Below are 8,909 nucleotides of genomic sequence, written 5' to 3'. Positions count from 1 at the left end.
TACAGATGGTTGTGAGCCACCATGTGGTTGCTGGGAATTGAACTCAGGACCTCTGGAAGAGCAGTCAGTGCTCTTAATTGCTGAGTCATCTCTTCGGCCCCAATATTCTTTTAAAAATCTTTTTATTAGCTTATTTTCTCATTTATTCCATCCTGATGCAGTTTCCCCTCCCTCTGTGACCCACCTCCTCCCATCTTTTATTTGTAATTTAAATGTTATTTATTTATTTTTGAATGTCTGTGTGTATATAACTGAATGTATTTTAGTGTTCCACTATTTGAGAAGGCCAGGTTTCTGAGAAGACCAGACGAAGGCATCTGATCCCCTGGAACTGGAGTTTCAGGTAGTGGTGAGCTGCCAGATGTGACTGCTGCTAGGTCCTCTGGAAGGGCAACACCTGCTGAGTCACTTCTCCAGATGTGAACTCTGGAAGGGCAACACCTGCCAAGTCACTTCTCCAGATGTGAACTCTGGAAGGGCAACACCTGCCAAGTCACTTCTCCAGATGTGAACTCTGGAGGGGCAACACCTGCCGAGTCACTTCTCCAGATGTGAACTCTGGAGGGGCAACACCTGCCGAGTCACTTCTCCAGCTCCAATGTATCTTTACATACTAAGTAAATTGCAAGCGTTCTCAACCACCAGAAATAATATTTGAGATCATAATTAGCCTGATTTAATCCTGCTACCTATATACAGCATCATGACAAAATTATACTTTAGATAGAATTATATTTAAAAACTAACCCTTTCTGTTGCTGTGATAAAAATACCCAGATAAAAAGCAGCTTAGGGGAGGAAGTGTTTATTTTGGCTCTCAATTCAGGATCTAGCGTGTTCCTGCAGTAAAGACAGCATTAGGAGAATGAGACAGCTGGTCACATCATGTCCACAGATGGGGAGAGGAGACCATTTACTGTTCCTACCTTGCTTGCTACCTGGCCAAAGGGAGGCTGTCCTGAGAGGTTTTTTAATTAAATGTCTCAAGTATGGAAGACAAGATTTTTCTGTCTCCCAGGACCAAAAATCTCCCCAACACCTAGTGTGAGCTCAGGAAACTGGTGGTGATGTAGACTCAGCTGTTAGTTACCTTTGTAGCACTGAGACCAAATGCTTATTTCTCTATGTCAAAGGGCCATGATCATTTGGTCCCTGAACAGAACACTGTGACAGAGGAGAGCTATTCACAGCTAACCACAAACCTGTGGGTGTTACTAGAAGGACCACAGATATACAGGGGCCCACTCCCGGAGACCTTTAGCCAGATTCCACATGCTAAAGTTTATACAACTTCCCAAACAGTGAATAAGATCTCATTATCTGTTCCCAAGCTGTCCTGGAACTTGGAGATCCTTGCACCCTGAGTTCTGGAATTGAAGGTGTGTTCCATCAAGCCTTGCTAAGACTAAGCATGAACTTCTTGGGGTACATTTCAGATTCAAAACATCCTTAGACCCTGAAGAGTCGTGGCTACTTCATGTGGAAAGCCTAAGCAATTGAAGACTAGCAAGAATGAAAAGGCAAATCACCCCTAAAAAGAGAATCACCCCAAAAAACCAAGCCCAGGCCAGATGGATAAAGAAATAACAAATGTCAAATAACAAATTGTTTCATAAAACACAAAGGGAAATAACAGTTTTAAGGTCTCTCAGTGAAACCAGTAAGTACGTCACTGTTAACTGAAACCAAGTAAGAACACGAAGAGGCGGGACAAGGAATGCATTGTTGTTGACTGGTTTTCTTGGCAGATATAAGTAGTCATAGAGGGACTGCAGTGTGAATATAAGAACAGACACAGGGCTAATAGGAATAGAGAAGGCCTAGAAAAGTCCACAGATTGACTTTCACATGATCAAGAACCTTTGAAGCTAGCCTCTTTGATAAAGGATGCTTGAAAACCTGGCAAGTTACATGTAGAGTGCTTAGGTTCCCATCTCTCGCCCAGAACAAAGCACTCAAAGTCAGTAAAAACTCTTAATGAGACTGAAACTTCTCGATGAAAACAGGCAAAACGTTTCAAGGTTTGGATACAGACTGTAAATTGCTTTTGAGACAGTGTCTGCTATGTAGACCAGGCTGGTCTCAAACCCAGTCTTCTTGCTTCAGCAACATTTGCTTCTCAACAAATGCTTCTCAACATTTGGTAAAATGTTGAGACGGATTCCTGGGGGCATGTGCCATTGTGCATAGAGGGGCTATGATCTAAACAGGACAGTGCCCCAGAACGTAATGGCAAAGTTGACAAGCACGATGAAATCAAATGGGAAGTGACAGTAATAGAACATGCAGGCTTAAAACTAAATACCAAAAGAACAAATAATCATTAATGGGCAACTCCATTGAGCACAGTTCTCAAGATATGTCAATGGGGGCTGGAAAGACGACTCAGCAGCTAACAACGCTTGCTGTTGGACTTGGGTTTGATTCCTAGGACCCACATGATAGCTCATGGCTGGCTGTACTTCCAATTTCACACACACACACAGGCAAAATACCCATACACATAATAAAAGATGTCTTTTAAGTGCGAATGAGTGGGTGGGCAATGAATACAAATGTTCAATATCCTTAACATAAAGAAAAGAGAAATTAAAACGACTCTGAGATTCCATTTCACCCCCCGTCAGAAGGCTGTAATAGAGACAACAAAGGTGGATCAGATTAGTGTAGGGTGAAGAGAACTTCCTGCTAGTAAGAATGGTCAGCTACTACAAAAATCAGTGTGGGAGTCCTCAGGGATAGAACTAGCATCTGATCTAGCTATTCCACTTCTGACTGTGTACCCCACAGTCTTAAGTCAGACACAATAGTGATACTGGGACATGCACCTACCCTGCCCATCATGGATGGGTAAATGTTATACACATGTACAATGGAGTTGTAGCCTCAAGGAAGACTCAATCTTGCTCAGTTTTTCTTGCCGGAAAATGGGTGGGACTTGAGATCCTCATGGTAAGCAAAGTATGCTAGGCTTAGGTAACACACGTTTTCCCTCCTGTGCAGATGGTGGGTGAGCAACAACTGAAGATGTTAAATTGGGCTCCTGGGTGGGGAGTGCTGGAGCGAAGTTTCTTGGAATATGCGTGATTGGAATATGGTGATTGAGGGCGACATAATGAAACCATCGTTTCGTACAAACACCAGCAAAAGCAAGGAACAGCCCCTGTCATGTCCTATTACATTCGAGTTTGGCCCACACCGGCAGTTGTTATGTTAGCGTTAATATATTGAACATTACAAAAGTAGCAAGTATGTGCACGGGTTTCCAAGACAACAGTGTAGCCTACACATTTTGGCCTTGCCTTTTACTGTCTTACCTTGGACAAATACGGATTTCAGTGCCTTTATCTAAAATAAGGCCATTCAGGGATGAAGATATAGTACTTGCCTCACATGTGCAAGTCACTGTTTACTCCTCAGCACCACAATAAATAACAGCCCATAAGCCATGCAGTTTAAACATGTAGTATGTGTCAGTTATTAAAAGGTGCTCAGGGGCTGGAGAGATGGCTCAGCGGTTGAGAACGCTGACTGTTCTTCCAGAGGTCCTGAGTTCAATTCCCAACCTCACAGTGGCTCACAACCATCTGTAATGGGATCCGATGCCCTCTTCTGGTGTGTCTGAAGACAGCTACCGTGTACTCACATATATGAAATAAATCTTAAAAAAAAGAAAAAAGGTGCTCAGAGACATAGTGGCACAAGGCTGTCATCCTGTGCCCTTGGGAGGCAGAAGGAAGTTGGTTGCTAAAAGTTTGAGGCTAATGATCTAGATAGTTCCAGACACAACTAGGGTTGTGTAGTGAGACCCTGTCAGAAAAGGAGCAGGACAGACCTGTGCAATAAGCATCATTATCAGCGTCTTTCTTTCCTCGTACTTAACGTACTGACTGTTGGAAGTATCTGGAAGATGAGCGAGTCTGTGCAATAGTGAAAAGGAATGAACGGAATGTAATCCAGTCACTTGGAATGAACCGCGGGGACCGTGAGTTCAAAGTCAGCCTGAGCTGTACTGTGAGACCCTGCCTCAGAACAGAGGACTGAGTAAAGTGGAGCTGCAGCAAGATCCCTCCTGTGCTTCTAAGTGGATGCAGTATAATCCTGCTCCCCACTCCCTCCGTCCGTCCTGAGTGTGCGGAGAATCCGTGAGGAAAGGCTCGATAAGTTACTGTCTGTGCTGACATCTGGAAAGCAGGATTGTTATGGGGGATGAGATATTTGGGGAAAAAAGTCATTAGTATGAAAATTTAATAATTCATTTGTTATTTGATTTCTTTATTCACAAGCATGTATCAAGTTTCTCCTGCATGCCAGGGGCTGATAAAGGAAAGAGCTATATTAGCCATTACTCTTCCTTTGGAGGGATTTTAAAGTTATTAAGGGATATTAGTTCATAATTTTCTCTTACTATTTGAACAGTGTTGAATAGAAATCTTTGTATCTTAACATTGTAAAAATTATAGTTCTTCCTTTGTGAATGTAAACATTTTTGCTAAAAAAATAAAGTGTCAGTGTATTGTTTACAGTCGTAAAAATTAGAGAAAACTCATTTTCAGCTTCATAGGCTAACATTAAGAAGCCTTTCTTATTTGGGGTTGTAGCTGGGTTAAATAGGCTATGAGCTTTGCTCCTCCCCAACAGTGTGTGTGTGTGTGTGTGTGTGTGTGTGTGTGTGTGTGTGCATGCGCGCGCACGCAAGTATGCAAGTGTATGCTTGTGTGTGAGTGGAGGCCAGAGGACAACTTTGGGTGTCACCCTCAGGAAAGCCACCCACTAATTAGGTGATGCCCTCTTCTGGTGTGTCTGAAGACAGAGACAGTGAACTCACATACGTAAAATAAATAAATCGTTAAACAACAAAAAGAGAGATGTAAATTTATATGCCAAGTGTTGGAATAGCACCTAATTTTATAAAAACAAACCATTGCTAGAAATAAAAAAGGATATTTAGGCTGCTGTGTAACAGCGAGAGACTTTTCTTTGAAGCATTTCATTAATTTATTTATTTATTCACTTTACATCTGGATATCAGCCTCTTAGTTCCTCCCTCACACAGCTCCTCCCCCCTCATTCCTCCCTTCCCTTCTCCTCCGAGAAGTGGGGTGCTCCCCTGGGTATTGCCCCACCCTGGCACATCACTGCAGGACTAGGCGCATCTTCTCAGAGTGACTTTTAATACCAAGAACCACTGGATAACTGGAGGAAACATCCCAAATTCATGTGAGACCACAGCGGACTTCAAATATCCAAGGAAACTTAAGCAAAGCCACATTGGAAGCAAAATAAGACAAGGAAAACACTTCAGGATATCGGCACAGGTGGATTTTTCTGGATAAGACCTCAGAAGTAGAGAAAACCAAGAGCTGACACTCAGAATTACATCAAAGGTTCTGCCCAGAAAGCAGATGTGTTACTGGCGGCACTCTTGAGGTTTCAAAAGACTGGGGGGCCATTGCTCTCTGCCTCCTGCTTGCCATTTGAAATGTGAGCCCTCGGACATTCCTGATACCATGCCTTCTCCTTAGCATTATGGATTCTGGCCCTCTGGAACCGTAGCCTAAATTAACGTTTTCTTTTACTAAAAACTTTATTTTAAAAAGCGTGTACGCATACATGTTTGCTTGTAGTTTATGTATAAGCATGCAGTTGCCTGAGGTGGCCAGAAGAGGGCATCAGATTACCAGAGCTGGAGTTACGGATGCTTTTGACCCTCCTGCTTACCAGTGTTGAGAGCTAAATGTTCTTAACCGTTGAGCTGTTTTCCCAGCCCCTCCAAAGACAGTTATTTAAGGGGAGAAAGCACTATCTTGGATGTGGGCAGCCCCATCTGGTTTGCTAGAGTCCTGACTGGAATAAAAAGAAGGAAGCCTACGAATGAAGAATCAATCGTCTCACCTTCTGGCTTCCACGACGAAGGTTCTTGCGTCTACCATACCCTCACTCCCAGCCAATGGGCTGAACATGCAAGCCAAAGAAAACTCCCGAGTCGTTTTGCTCACCAAGTATCTCATGCTGACCAAAGTCTGTCTAACACAGGTCGGGGCTCAGGGTAGCCCACACTGGCCTGGAATTGGCTGCATTGACTTTCTGGGTGCTGCTAGGATTGTAGTTATGCACTGTTTATCTGTTTGTTTTTTAGATTTATTTATTTATTTATTTATTTATTTATTTATTTATTTATTTATTTATTTATTTATTTATTTATTTATAGTACACTGTAGTTGTCTTCAGACACACCAGAAGAGAGCATCAGATCTTATTACAGGTGGTTGTGAGCCACCATGTGGTTTCTGGGATTTGAACTCAGGACCTTCGGGAGAGCAGCCAGTGCTCTTAACCACTGAGCCATCTGTTTTTTTTTTTTTTTTTTTTTTTTTTTTTTTTTTTTTTTTTTTTTTTTTTTTGGTTCTTTTTTTCGGAGCTGGGGACCGAACCCAGGGCCTTGCGCTTCCTAGGTAAGGGCTCTACCACTGGGCTAAATCCCCAGCCCCGAGCCATCTGTTTTTTAAAGCAAGGGTTTTTGTGTTCCCTTTTAGAAGATAGAATATATATCTATGATTACTGTAATGAATCCACTATTTCCTGGAGTGATCAAAGGAACAACACAGAGGACAGGCACCTGGGTAAACCTTCATGCAGTAGGGACTAAAAGGAGCATGAACCTTTTGATAATGTGTCTCCTTCCCCTTGATATCTTGTGGTTTTTATTTTATTGTTCTAGTTAGCCTCAGTGTGAACTTGACACAGACAGTGTAGTCCGAGGAGGTTTTGGTTAGCTTTGCCAGGATTCCATTGACCTATAGAGATCTCTGTGGGGGCATTTTCTTGATTGCCAATTGATGTCGGAAGGTCCAGGCCACTGTGGGTGGGGCTACCGCTGGGTAGGAAGCCAGCTGAACCGGTGTGCACAAGCCCAGAAGCATCATGAACAATTCCTGCTTCAGTGGCGTATTGTAACCGGAAAGTGTAAGCCAAGGGCTTAAGTTGCATTTGGTCACGGTGTTTATTTCAGCAACAGAAAGCGAACTAGAAAAGCCAAACAAAGTAAGCGTGACGAGGAAGAGAAGGGAGACATTCCTGAATAATAGTTAGCAAAGAGAGCTAAACAATCGAGAAATTATAAACAGAACAGTAGCATCTACCATAAACCCAGCCACAGCCTTACACACCACTGTTACATGCCTCAAGTGTGCACAGAGTGTATGCACAGAGGATGTTAGGATGTTTTTTGGCTTCAGCAGTCTTGTTTGGATTCAGAAACCAACATCTCGATTCCCATATTGGAAAGATAATATGATTTTTTTTTGTTGAAATTTAGTTATCGGCAACATTTATTGGCATTTATACTCTAGGTTAAGTGAAAGATACCTCTGTCTAACTTAAGTTTAAAGTTTAAACTTGAAAGTTTAGTAGGTTAGAATTTGAGTATATTAGTATTTTCCTATTGATTTATAATTTCAGATTTAAAAATAAATTATCATTCACTCCCTTCTTGACAATGACAATAAAAGCAAACACTCCTTTTTTTAAAGTAGAATATGGGCTGGGAGACAGACTCAGCTGGTAAAGTTCCTGCTGTGGGAACCTGAGACCCTGCCGGGTAGTGAGTGTCTTTAACACTAGCACTTGGAGGTAGGAAGAGAGAGGAGTTTCTCCACAGCCTGCTAGCCAGCCAGTGTATCCAATTAGTGAGCTCTAAACGCAACGAGAGATCCAATTGGTCTCAAAAACAAACAACTCTGTGTGTGCATATAAGCACAAACCATACACACACATACACACAAAGTAAAAAACAAATAGAATATGGCCTTTAAAATACTTTAACGATTGAAAAAATATTGAAATAAGAAAATAACTCCACACAGAATGGGGAGATAACACTATTGCGGTGAACCATTGCTCCCCAGCTTTATGTTTTACGTCTGCTAGGACACATTGTTCTATTCTTACCAATTTAAGACGATTTTATAGATTCAGTTTCATGCGCCGCTGCTGGCTTCTTTTTTATTTAATTATTTATTTTGAGAAGGGGTGTCACTCTGTAGCCCAGCTTGCCAACTTAAGGTTCTTTTATAGATTCAGTTTCATGGAGAACTGCTTGCTTGTGTTTATTTACTCGTTCATTATTAATTGTTTTGAGAAGGGATGTCACTGGGCTGGAGAGATGGCTCAGTGGTTAAGAGCACTGGCTGCTCTTCCAGAGGTCCTGAGTTCAAATCCCAGCAACCACATGGTGGCTCACAACCATCCGTAATGGGATCTGATGCTCTTTTCTGGTGTGTCTGAAGACAGCTACAGTGTGCTTATATATAATGAATAAATAAATCTTTGAGAGAGAGAGAGAGAGACAGAGAGAGAGAGAGGGAGAGGATATCATTATGTAGCTCAGGTTGGAGTCAAACTCACAACTCTTCAGATTATCCCTAGGGATTCAGTGTGTGCTCTAGAACATAATATTTTTCTCAGAGTCCATTTCATCCTTCCGCTTACGGTGGCTCTGAGCTCCTGGGCTGAGGTCACCTTCTTGTTTGAGCCCAAGTACCTGAGAGGTTGGGACAACGGGTGTGTGCCACACCTGGCTTTGTAGAGTTCTTACCTTTGCCAAGGCTTCCAGTTGAGGAAGATTTATGGTAGCATTTCCTCCATGAGTTACATGGGTGCATGCTTGCATGTGTCTGCGTTACAGTGCTTGTGTGTAGTTTTTAATGTATTTGTGGCTTAGCCTGAATCATTCTTCAATTTGACATTTCATTTTTTTAAATTTAACCTAAAGTTTATTTTCTAGCTTTCTTCTTGCATGTTGTTGATCGACAGCCATAAGTTACAGTTTTTCACTTCTGAACTATGGATACTTAAGAAAACTCTTCCCTGTGTCCCCAGCCTCCGACTCCATGTTCAGTTTCACACTC

The sequence above is a fragment of the Rattus norvegicus genome, chromosome 14, assembly GCF_036323735.1.
Source record: "Rattus norvegicus strain BN/NHsdMcwi chromosome 14, GRCr8, whole genome shotgun sequence".
In the NCBI taxonomy this organism is placed as follows: domain Eukaryota; kingdom Metazoa; phylum Chordata; class Mammalia; order Rodentia; family Muridae; genus Rattus; species Rattus norvegicus.
This window is presented reverse-complemented; position numbering follows the sequence as displayed.